Source organism: Nothoprocta perdicaria, unplaced genomic scaffold (assembly GCF_003342845.1).
Source record: "Nothoprocta perdicaria isolate Ctin4 unplaced genomic scaffold, notPer1 scaffold_278, whole genome shotgun sequence".
Classification (NCBI taxonomy): Eukaryota; Metazoa; Chordata; class Aves; order Tinamiformes; family Tinamidae; genus Nothoprocta; species Nothoprocta perdicaria.
In genome coordinates, this window is record NW_020455508.1 from 298,343 (window position 1) to 311,202 (window position 12,860).

Below are 12,860 nucleotides of genomic sequence, written 5' to 3' on the forward strand. Positions count from 1 at the left end.
CATAATTGCCTAGTTCAGGGTAGAGGCAACATGTCAGGTCAGGTGTCAGGTGCTCCACTGGAAGGCTGGATTTGACAGGAATCAGTCTGGCACTGGTGGCTGTCTATGAACAGGCTGATCTRTGGGATCAGGGCAGCTTAAGGGAAAGTATCATCTACTGCAATTCTTCTGCTTGGTGGGAGCTTCCTTCTTAAAGGAAGCCACAGTAGCTTGAAGATAAATGACTATTTCATGTTTCAAAATGTCATATTTTCRTTTATGTTTATTCTGATGACTATGGTATCAAAGTCAACAAAGCCACTTTTTAGCAAAGGGATTTTATGTTTTTGAGAGGATCTCTGGGGAACTGGAGATATCTGTGTTTTCCTCAGCTCCACATGTAACCATCTGGCCCCTACTTGTTTATATCCATGAACATATCCATGGATATGTATACATATCCTATACAATGGGATCCTATACAATTAGCACGTAAATCTTTTGCGGTATTTGCTCAAATAGCCTAAATTTCTTTCTTGGAAAAATCCTCTCACTGCGTTTACTTGAGATGAAGGAATAACAAAGGAGTAGACTGCCTCTGCTTATGAGGCAGCTTTCATGCTGATCCAAACCCCAGCAGCTTTGAACTACCAGCTGTGCGACAGTTAGAGCCTGCAGCCACTGAAAGATGGGTGGAGTGACGTAGCSCTATCACTTCAGGCTCAAAGCATCCCCAGTGCTAGGGTTATACCAAGGAATTTTGCCTGATGGACAGTTGCCAAAGGCAAAATTTTATCATTTTGAGAAGTATAGCTGCTTCCAGAATGACTTTCACTATCAGAAATGCACAAGGAAAGAAATACGGAATAGAAAATGAATTACTTTTGCCCGTACTTTCAAAGCCAGCATTCCTTCCAGCCTTCCAAAGCATTTCAGTGTAATGACAAGATTTTCCTTATTTACAGGACTGACATGTATATGTCCGACAAAGATGCTTTTTATACCCAACTAGTTACTAATTTTTTTCAGGCACCAACAGAAAGAAGCCACAAGCAGATTCCTGGGCCATCCTGATGACCACYGTAGTGAACACCATGTGCCCTTTCATATCCAGTCAACTATATCTTTCTATGATAACAACTACTTGTGGATGTGATTGCATGCTTCATTCAGGCAAGCTGCTGTGCTCTAAATTTCATCCTCTCACTTGTTTTASTTAAAACGTGAAAATGAACTTTTCCCAAGAGACTTAACAGGACAATTTGCTAAGCAAGTGCAAACTATTTTGAAGGTCTTTGTTTGTTTGTTTCAGAATGAATTGCTGTAAGAGATTAACTTCAGAATGCACAGTTGGAGCACCCACCTTTCTAATAAAAAATTAGCTATAGGCAATCAAATATTTTCCTAAATTWTCTAAATATTTTTTCTCCTTATGTATGCCATGTCAGTTTAGTCTGTGCCACAGGAAAAGCATATTTAGTATGAAAGCAGTTATTACTTTCCCTGTGCAGGGCTGCTCTATTTTTATATTCCACATCATCTTCCTTACTACTGCTCCTAGTTATACTATGTGCCTGTCCCCAGAAAGTTAGGATTCTAAATTTACAAAAGAGCAATATATTCAGCACAGCACAACTGGGCACCAGTTACAAGTACTCAGCTTAAGACTCTTACAGACTGAAATCACACAGATTTTGCTTGGATTTACAGATTTCAATATGTTTGCAGAAGTAGGGTAAAGCAATCTGAGTTTAGKATTCCAAAATTTAAGCACTCAAACCTACAACCTAGAGAGAGTGGTAAGGCACAACAAGAATTTTAGAGGTATCTGTGTCATTACTGAATGATGGCATAAATGTTCACTATTAAATTAGGCTTAACCCTCTCAAAGTCGSTGCTATTTTGTACCCACATTGAAGTGACAAGTAACCTCAAACGCCTCTGAAAATGGAACCTTAACTACTTCAGCTCTTGTAGCTTGGGATGGCTGGGAACTATTCGAAGACGTGAACAGTATGCAATGAAACTTCTCATTAAACCAAGCAGATGTTCTGAAATGTAACTTCAGGAAAACTGGGGTTGCATAACACAAATATTGACAAAGCACCATAATAAAAGATGTTAGCATAGACAGAGTAGGAAAAAAATACTAAAGAAAAAAACTGGAGGAAGCTTGAATTAATTGTTCCACTTCTATAACAAGAATGTATGCTGTGGACAGAATTATGCAAAACACTTCAATCAGGAATTTCCCAGAGGAGGCAGTATGATCATTAATAACATTTCTTGAATTTTCCTTTCCTGAGTTTGAAATAGATGTTCATTGYCTTTAAAGTTACTGAAAAATTACAGTAAGATAAGGTGTACTTCTGGTCCTGAGGTCAAGTATACTACTTCAATTGCTCTCCATAAGACAAATAATTTCAAACCAAGCTTAAATATACAAAAATGAACACAGGTTCTCCTCTCTCTCTTACACACACCAGACACTCCTGTGTTTACATGATTGCAATGATAACATGATTAACGCAGTTACAAAGAGTTTTCTAAGATTCAAAAAAAAACATCATTTTGTAATTGTGGTAACAGTAATGCTGGTATGATAGCTGACAGCTGATCCCAAATTTATGTGAAGGTAAAAGTTGTATCAACTTAAAACAAAATCTCTATTCAAATAAGTCTGCTTGTTTTTTGTGGGGGTTGTTTTTGGTTTTTTTTTTTACTGATCAATCTAATTCCCATGGGCTCATTTATCACACTATTCTGAAAGTTTTACATTTCAACGAAGCTGTCATTTTCATTAGCAAATCTTGGTGAGACTCTACAGGCAGCTATTGGATTCTAGATGTTTCTGCCTGCTGTTATGTGTCAGTTTATGCCAAAAGCAGGACTACTGAAAAACTCAAAAGCAATACMGCTAGAATTAATGGACTTCAAGATAGCTCTTTGCTCCTGATAAAGTCATGCTGTAGCAATAATTAGAGATAAAATACAAATTAAAAATGACTGCTCAGCCTGTGCGGGGAATAACTAATACAAACTGTCATTCTGGTTCAGTAAATATCAYGAATCTCAAAGTAATTCTCCTCTCTTAAACAAGTCCCTGTTTCTCCATCAGTCAGAGTAAGCCTTCTACCACAWGAGTAACTTACTCAGGAAAATGAAATAGAACAGCTGGAAGACCAGTTCTTGATTTTTAGTATGAAGAATAAATAATATCTTTCTCCAAATGACATCACGAATCTGTAAACAGAAATGTTATTTCTTAAGGATTTTCAAGTTTTTTAGTTTTACAGTTACTGAAGCAGAATTATCACAAAAGTTAAATTCTTGAAGCACTCCCTCAGCATTAGTTAAGGAAAAGGAAGGGCTAACTTCCAGAATTCTCCCTCCTGCCAGTGATGYAGAAGACAAGCTTTCTTGTCAACTAAGTCAGTCAATATAAAAAAAAAWTTTAGAGACATTTTACTTTACCTCCAAATATAGCATATCTGGAGCCTGTACTGAGCAGACTTTATGCTGYTGACGATACAGAGTTGGTATTCTAGGCTGTGCAGAGATTACAGTATCTGCAGTAAATACATCAGAGGCTTTAAGATACTAATTGGATCTTCTGCAATTGGGAAATTCCTGTATCACTGGGAAGATGCAATGAATCGTGCTTAGCCTTCTCTGCTGTTAGCACTCAGCAGGAATATTTATGACAACAGCTAGAGCTAAAATCATGAAGGACACACCATGGTCAAATCCCTGGATGAAATATGCATATACATACTGGGAAATGTAATACAGCAGYGTATTTATTACCTCCTATGGCTTTGCATAGGCTCTTGTTGCTTAAAAWGATAATAAAAATTGATGTGCATATTTAAATAAGGCTCCCTGCAAATTTTTAGTCACATAAAAAATGGTACAATTAGGCAGCCAGATTTACATAATGCTCAGTATATATGCTAAGGTGATTTTAGCACAGAATTCCCAATGAATTTTTTAAGAGAGCATTTTCCTTTATTGYTTTATTCATCTTAAGATTCTGTATGTTTCTATTTCTGCTCTATGGAAACCTTACATATCAAACTGTGGCTGTTCTCTCTATCAGGGTTTTTCATCTCAAATACCTATTAGAGTTCTAGCCTGGATTAACTAGTTTTAGTTTAAAGTTTTAGTTTAAAGGTGCAGATAATTATTCTACTCATGGACAAACCTATAGTTTCGTATATTCTGACCAGCAAAGATCTGTGCTGGCCTCCTTGAAAGATGACACACAGCTGCAGCTCCTAGTATTTCATTAACTCATATAGCAGCTATCAGGCTTCTACATCTGAAAAGCCTCCACCCCTGTTGATGCTGACAGGCGATAAAATGATGGTGCATCAGATAACTCACCATAGTTTTGCATGTTTTTTTACCTGGAAACTACATGCCAGAAAGCTGATATTAAAACATCGGGATTAAGACTGAAAAGCACATCTCTTGAGGAAGGTAATGCCAGAATTACGCAGAAGTTTGCTATGGATCAGTTCAGTCAGCGCAGTGACGTTCCTGGCCCCAGTCAACAAGAAAGCTACAAGCTTCAGGTGAAGACTTAAGTACCTGTGGGCAAGGAGATGCCTGAATGCTAGGCTTTTTTCTGCCCCACAAACACACACTTTTTTTTTTTTTTTTCCTTTGTCCCCGCCAGAGCACTTTCCTAGGATTAGATGTCTAATTTAGGTGCCTATGTCCACCTGTATCCCTGGTCTCTGATGCCCCAGGGCAGTGGTCTTACTTAAGGGTGTTGAAAGGGAGAGCAGCAGTTTGTGTCCTGCCATTTCTGGAAGGGCAGCATATGCTCAGGTTATCTACCAAGGACAGGTGGGCAACATCATATGCCCACCCCAGGATTATTCTTTTGTTTGCCCCCTCTGTGGGGTGCATGTGAAAGCATAAATAAAATTAGAAGGTAGTGATCTATCCTACCATCTACAAACAAGAGATTTACACATTTATGATCTGGTTACGACAGAAACCCTGAACAAATATCATGTTCTCCTTCATCTTTATTTTAAATGCAATTATCTAACAGTAGCATCAGGCAAGCCCTTCAATGCCAAAAACAAYACAAGTCACCATTTAGCCCTGAAGAATTCCAGAAAAGCCTTCTGAGACAGCAGGATCCTGAAAATAAAAAAGGAAATCACTTCTTTGTTTGTTCGCATGAATATTAGATAYTAGAATCCCTCCCAGGCACAAATCCAGGAATATCATATCAACCACTGCTGCTGGTATGGTACTTTCAGAATCTCTATCTCATTGCCTATTTTTTTTTTTTTATTTTTTGTGAGAGAAAAACCTATAAATCCTAATGAGCCATAGTACCTTTTCTCTAGAAGGAAAATGGAAAAATAACATTCATTTTTCATGAGAGATATATATTGCAAGTTTTGCTGGAGAATAACTTAATTGAATGAGAATGTTTCTGCCATTACTGAGTTAAACAAGGTCTATGTATGTTACATATGTAGATGACCTTTTTATATTAGATTGTAAAGAATTCTATTGAAACTTCTCAAATAATAAATGCTTCAGCTCCTTTCTTAAATTTAAAATCCTGCACATAAATTATTCAACAAATGGTTAATATTGCTCTTYATATCTCAAATTTAGGTAATACCTGATGTGTATGTGCGGGAGAGAGGGAGAGATGGAGAGGGAAACAATATTTAAAAGTTAAACTTTTCAGGTAAAATTTATAGGAATTGTTTTGTAGTATTTTCCCAAATTCCTTTAGTATACTACTGTTCAAATTAATGGCTTTAGGGATGAATGTTTAAATTTAGTTGACTAGGGTTTTTCAAGAGGCTAGATGAGACGCAGGGGACTCTTAAAACTCTTAGTCAAATTCAATTCATTAAACTTTATGGAAGAAACTCAAGCTATGATGTTAAAGTTATCATACATACCAAACTCCAATTACATTTCCACTTGCTCTTATGCTAGGAGCTTTGTTTAGAAATGAATAAGCAGAAAACAAAGTCATAAGCTTGATTTACCCGTTTTTTTATAATAGCAACTTCATCTTCTAACATATTTGGGTATGGAATCAGTGAAAATTTAGCAGTGAATTTTCTCAACGCTACTTTTCGAGGAATGACCATAGCAACTAGCGGAAGTGCTCTATGAGGAATCCCTTTATTTCATCCCACCACAAGTGACTCAGGAAGGGATGCACACACACTTATTCACATGTCTATGTATGACTATCTAAGYTCCTCTCTGGCAGAGATCTTGTCAAGCTAGCCAACAGAACCAGGAGAACAACTCCTGGAGAACAACAATGACCAGGGCTAGCAGAACTCACTAAAGGAGCCTAAGAGCTTATCAGTCCATTGACAAGATATCCACTGGCAATAAACAAGAGCTTATGCTCAATTCAGTCACCTACACAAAGTCCACTCTCCTTGGACATGCTCTCGCTATCCAGAATAACCTTCCTTGATTGACAAGTGCAACATGGGACATAGGGAAGACTACCACCACCACACACACCCTTCTGGAAATACAGCTGGGGCAGCTCAAATAGTTCTCAGTGGTGACATCTCCAGGAAGACTTTAGGAGTTTTTAGTCTTTTCTTTTCCCTTTGTGACAATCTCCTTCAAGCACAATTTAATTAATAACTTATCAGTAGGATTTTTCCCCTTAGAAATTAGGGTAAATGGTTTTCCAGTTCTCTAACATGCTGTGTCTATAGTTGGGGATAGGAAGGAGRGCACCTTCTGAAGGACAAATGAATTCTTATTCTCATATTCGAAAACTCTTATAGGTCTCCTATTTCCATTCTGTCGATGACTGCAGAGGAAGACTTATCAGATATTTTGAACAGTATCAAGACATCTTCTTATACCATCAGTGCAAACCTATCTTGTTTTAACAAGAGCTTCTTGTTTTAACAAGAGCKAACAACATCCTAGTTTTGCCTACTGCAGTAGGCATTTGGGGAAAAAACAGCAAAAGCACGAGATTAACATACAGCAGCTACAGGTTGCATTGTAATGTGAAATGTTACATAATGCTGTTTACAATCCTCACTGATGTGAATAAAATTCATTATTAATAGAAAGTGAACAGATTTTAGCTTCCTCTTACGGGAGCACTTCTGGCTATCTGTTCCAAAGTATGAAATTGAATTACATATTTCACGTTACAAAAATAAGGYAAATTCAATATGATCTAGTGCTTTTAGCATGTCAGTCCTACAGTTTTACGAGTCAACACAGTGCACCAAGTTGTAAAAACGTTGCACTCATGGACAATGAACAGGGCTGCACATTTGCCCTACTGGAGTCACGGCCCTGTTGCCATGGCTCTATGTCTGGCTGTCATCAAGCTGCAATTACAGAAATGTTCTTGCCTTGTGCAGAGATAAGACTGGATGAGCTAATAGGTCATTTTCCATTTCTAACTTCTGTGGCTCAATGAACCATAAATAACCCCACTGTGTAGATGTAAAGTCTTGTTGCAGCAATAAAATATCGCCCACAGGACACAAACATTACCGAGATTGTGATACAATGCCTCAAATATTTAGATGTAACATCAATATATCAAAACCAGTGCAATTTTTCTATTTTGTGGACCACGTTTAACAGTGATGTTGCTCAACAAATCACTTTGGCTTTCCCCACAAATTAAAAGAAAAGTAAACACAAGAGTTATAAATTCTATAAAGAGAATCGTGCAAACTAGGTCTTTGTTTTCTACTTTGCTTCAGAAAACATGCTACAGATAGGGATCTGCCTGCAATACTCTGTTTTCTATATATAAAAAAAAATGGTCCTAAGGGGTATGCAGAGTTACAGACAAAATATATCAATATTTATAGCTGCCAAGAATGCAAGTAGTACTCTGCATCTTACATCCCAGAGTTGCCATCTGAGTTTGGATGACTGCCTAGAGAGACCAGGTGTTTTCTGCAGTGCTGATAAACTAGAGAGGAAATAATAAAGGATAAGTACATAAGTCACAGCAGAGCCCACAGTAGATGGCTGCTTTGGTCAGGTATGTTTTTATGAGAATGCTCACTTCTGGTTATCACACAGCTTACTTCAAAACACACCTTCAGATAAATCAAAAGTGTAATCTGTGAGGTTTTTCTGTAATACTGAACAAATAGAATATCAATCCCTGCAATTCACACTGTTTAGCAGTTAATSATGTCTCTAAATTCTGCTGAGCATGATGTAAAGAAAATGTTATTTCCATCTTTCCAAAGATGATAAAGCCAGTGTAAGACATTATATGGTTTCTACCATTATCAAACACACCAAAGTTTCTACAACTATTATTGAAGTCTGATGAAAACACATACAATGTCTTCCACTTCACTGTACAAGAATAAAATGCGGATAGGTAGCGAGCATCCTAACAGCCATGTAATCAAAACGAAGTAGTGTACCAGAGAGCTGCAAACTACTCGTCTCTTTACAGCTTCTGGTGCAAGACAGCAAATGAATTGAGTTCCAGCTCTCTACAAAGAATTAAAACTCCCATTAAAAGCTTTATTTTATGAAACATACAATAGCACAATTTTCAAGCCATAGAAAGTGGGCTATTAATACGCCAATATTCCTTCATGCCACAACTCAGAGAAAACAGTTGCTTCCAGCATCATACAAGCAACTTGTAAACAATCTAATTAGGAAAAGGTACTTTTCACTACTTAAGATTTTCTATAATGAAGCAATTTCAACTAACTGTTTTGCTTGCTTTTGCAAATGAAATGCAGTCTATGGGTTGTGATATACAGGACTTTCCATATATTCCTATAAGTGTATGATAGGTGGAAATAAAGCTATATTATTGATCGTGCTCTCTAAATGACATCATATTTCCACGTTCTACATAGCAAATTGCTTCATCACTCTACTGCAAACAAAAGCTAAATCAGACAACTTTCTTTAGAAATTATGCAATATCAGATAAAAGTCTGAAACATGAGAAACCATGAACATTTCAAGAATTTGCACTAAAAATGACAAAAAAGAGAAATTTCTTTAAACAGCTTTTCATTCTGTTAAAAGTAATTCCCAATAATTTCCCAACCCAAATAAAATAAAATCGTTTCAAGTGAGATACTATTGACAAATTTTGAATTTCCAAGTAAAAAAACATTCCAATTTAATCTCCCTCCAGTTATCTCCACAGCCTACTTCTGTACAACCTACAGGGGCTTTCAAAAGTAATGAGCTAGAGCTTTGCATGCCCCACAACTTCCACATGAAGCTTTTCAGATTGATCATATTTATCATATCCTTTCAAATAACGCCAGCAAAGCAAAGCTATATGTAGTAAACGCACTAAGCTGGAACTCAAGACCTGTTCTCAGCTCTCTGCTGCAGACTTCAGCTTGAGAGCAGATCAGTTAAGGTCTCCATACTGCAGTTTCTCCATCTCATGAATGCTTTAAACTGAATCATCTATTTAGCTTTTAAACTCATCATTGCACAGAACTTCTTACTATACATATCACCTACTTAGCTTAATGGGCACTCAAAACCATTTGCGGGTTTCTGAGTTATCCTGTAATTAATATACAGCATGATTCATTCTAAGACTCACTTAAGTTGGACTTTGTCATTCATAAACAAGAGAAATCTAGCACAARCCTGCTTTCTACAGCTGTACAGTCAACCTATGACAAAATTCATCACACTTGCTATGAAGTTCTCGAGATAAATAACTTATCTGATCAGAGGTTCAGGTTCTGTTGATATAGGATATAAGTACCTACCCACCATTTCAAAATCTCTCATAATTCAACTTAGAGAAACGCATTATTATCAGCGTAATGGAAAGGCTTGACATATATAAAAGTACTGAATTATCCATATATAACAATAAAATAGAGCACATACTTATAACTTGAAGACAGCAAAAATATACCTAGCTATATCCTCTAATTTTAATTTTATTGATTTTAAAATAATTGACTGGTTATTTCAATTTGAATAAACATGCCTACTGGGAAAATGAWCAAAGCTTATGCCAGCCTTCAAAATGAACACAACATTAATAATCTACAATGATGGCTTAGGTGAACAAAGCCAACAAACTAAATGGCACCTTGTCTTCAAGCCAGAGGAATTTCCCTCAAATTTTTTTGTAGACAGCCATGAACTGCAGTTAGCCTGTGTCCATTCCAGTAGTTATTCTCTGGGCTATAAAGATGCCAACATAAAAATGTCTAGTTAGGATATACTGCCAAACCGTCCATATTATAAAAAATATATATATTTTATAGTATTCCCAGATTTCATGAGCCAAATTTGTATCAGACTGAGAAAGGTTTGACTGAAAAATCAATGGACACATTTGGCAAAGATAATTTCACAACAGAAGAATTAGTTTTCACAACCAAGAGAACTTCAGTAAGCACTTGAGAATCACATAAAGTCAATTGTTTAGGAGAAGAGAAAAAGGATGTCATTTATGGGCTCTACTGTCAAATACAACAATTGAAATGCAGGTATTTGCTCTTGAAATCTTATCTGGACACTTATTTGACCAAATTAATAGCAACAAATGAGGCAGCTACCAACATAACTGTGAATATATTAACAGTAATTTGGAACACTGAACATGTATTCACAAAAAGCTGCAACAAAGAAACAGTGGGATGCACAACTAGCAACATGATTTTTGCAAAGAAAGAAACAAAACTATGCTCGTTCTGAAAGGATTCGGAAGGACTCAGAGATACTAGATGTAGTATCGTAAGCAGCATYCATGGTAGATTATTGCCTACCCCTTGCAGTCAAATATGGTAATTCAGAGTAGTAGCTGAGTGCAAAAATAATTATCACTCCTACTTAGCACTATGGAGGTGGCATTCATATTCAAAGATATCACATGAGGAAGAACTTATCCCAGGTTCTCTTCAAAGGTAAAGAAAGTAAAGTACAGTAAAGTAAAAGTAAAGTCCTCTTCACTCTCACTTTGGCCCTGCAGCTTTAACTTCTTTATTTCTTTTCTAAAACTCTAAACTTCTGTATAAGCTAAAAAAACAAACAAGCAAACAAAACCCAAGTACATTCAAAGGAAAAATAGAAAAAGGAACTGGTCTGATTTCATGGTAGACTCAAACACTGAAATTCAAATACAAAAGAATTAAAACTGAAGAGGGAGAGAGAGAGATATTACTCCATACACCTCCTCTTACTGCAGATTTTTGGAGTGCATTCCAATTCTGCACACTAAGCAACACAATTAATAGCTCTCTCCCAGGGAAAATTTGTACACTGTTGTGTTGTGGTACAATTTTGCATTCTTTGAGGATTTTTTAAAGTTTTTTGCCAGAGATATTGCTTGTTGTTTACTGGGTTTAGTGAAGACAATCTCCAAGCAATTCTTCTTAGACTAGATGTACAATGTAATGATATTTTTGATAGTTTCAGTTCCCGGGAGGGATCTCAAGAGTCTCAAGCCAGTTACTAAGTAAATTCTGTTTCTTGAAGAGACAGCACTTCTACCTGCACATTTACTCTTGCTGTGGAGATCATCATGTATTCATAGAAAGAATGAAATTATTAGTGACAGCTGCCATTCTCATGTCAGGTRTTCATTTGAAGACATGCAATGAGAGTGTTGAATTTGAAGTTCCACGGGAAGCCAAAGGACACAGAAACAACCAGCAAACACATCTCTAAGTGCTCGTATCAGAAAGAGACCCCCTAAGACCTTTTTAATTTTGGACTGATTTGTAGATAGGAGCCTTCAAACAAAGATGACTACACGGGGGCTTTAAATTAAGCAGTATTTTTTTTCGTCCAGTTGCTTCATTTCCAACTTGTTAATCATTCTTCACCAAGAAACACATCTTTTGGAGCACACATTCCAAGCATTAAACCACTTATGAGGTGAAGGTCATAGAAATGAGCATCATCTGCACTACAGACCCCCAAGTCTTGATCATACGGACAGTTTTTTTTCTAAAGGATACATTAGCTTATTGGAAAAAAAAAAAAAAAAAAGAGAGAGAAATCAGAATTATACAAGCCRGAAGTCTTGTTTCCCATCACTGCTTTCTAGCTGTCTCTTTCTCCAGAATGAGTCAGTTGTTTTTACTGCATACTCCTAGACTCCCTCCACTTCTCTCAAATGAGAAAACAGTATCTCATGCTCACTGCTGAATGTGCAGTGGTACCCAGGATTTATGAGTGTGGATATTTGCCTGCAGTGTGTTGAAAGGCCAAAATCATTCATCAGTGCCACAAAGTTCCACATCCTGGCTTGTATCCAGATTCCTCACCAAAGTTTGAGAKTTCAGCCTGTAACAGAGCTGAAACACAATCAATATCTAACACAGTAAAGGATATAGCTGCTGCTGCAATTCCGTTTTGAAAAATCTATACAGACTGAACTTATTTAGCTATACAGTATACACAACACATCTCCCAAAAGAAAAAACAAAAAAATCTATAGAAAGGTTGAAAGAATCATAAAGCCCTTGGCAGACTGGGGAACTCATCCTACTAAAATGTCCACAAGYTTAGACGTTTTATTGTGAATATCCTGCAAGTTGCCTGGAATAAGTGCTTTTTTTAATATCCCAGAAATAACAGTATTATTTGCAATCATAGATCAATGGGGTTTTGTTTCTCTTTACTGAGAACATTTGCTTGCCCACACGGAGATCAAAGGAACAGTACACACTTCTGTGCATGTTACAGYAAAGGCAGAAAGATTTACTTGCTTTTCTACTTATATTGTACAAATCTCTTCCTGTCTGGGATTTAAACTAACCTCTGTTTCTTACATTTTGCCAACCCAATGGTAAGTAGACAAAACATCAATCAAGAAAAATGAGCATCTGTCATAGAAGCAGCTTAGAACAACATGTACT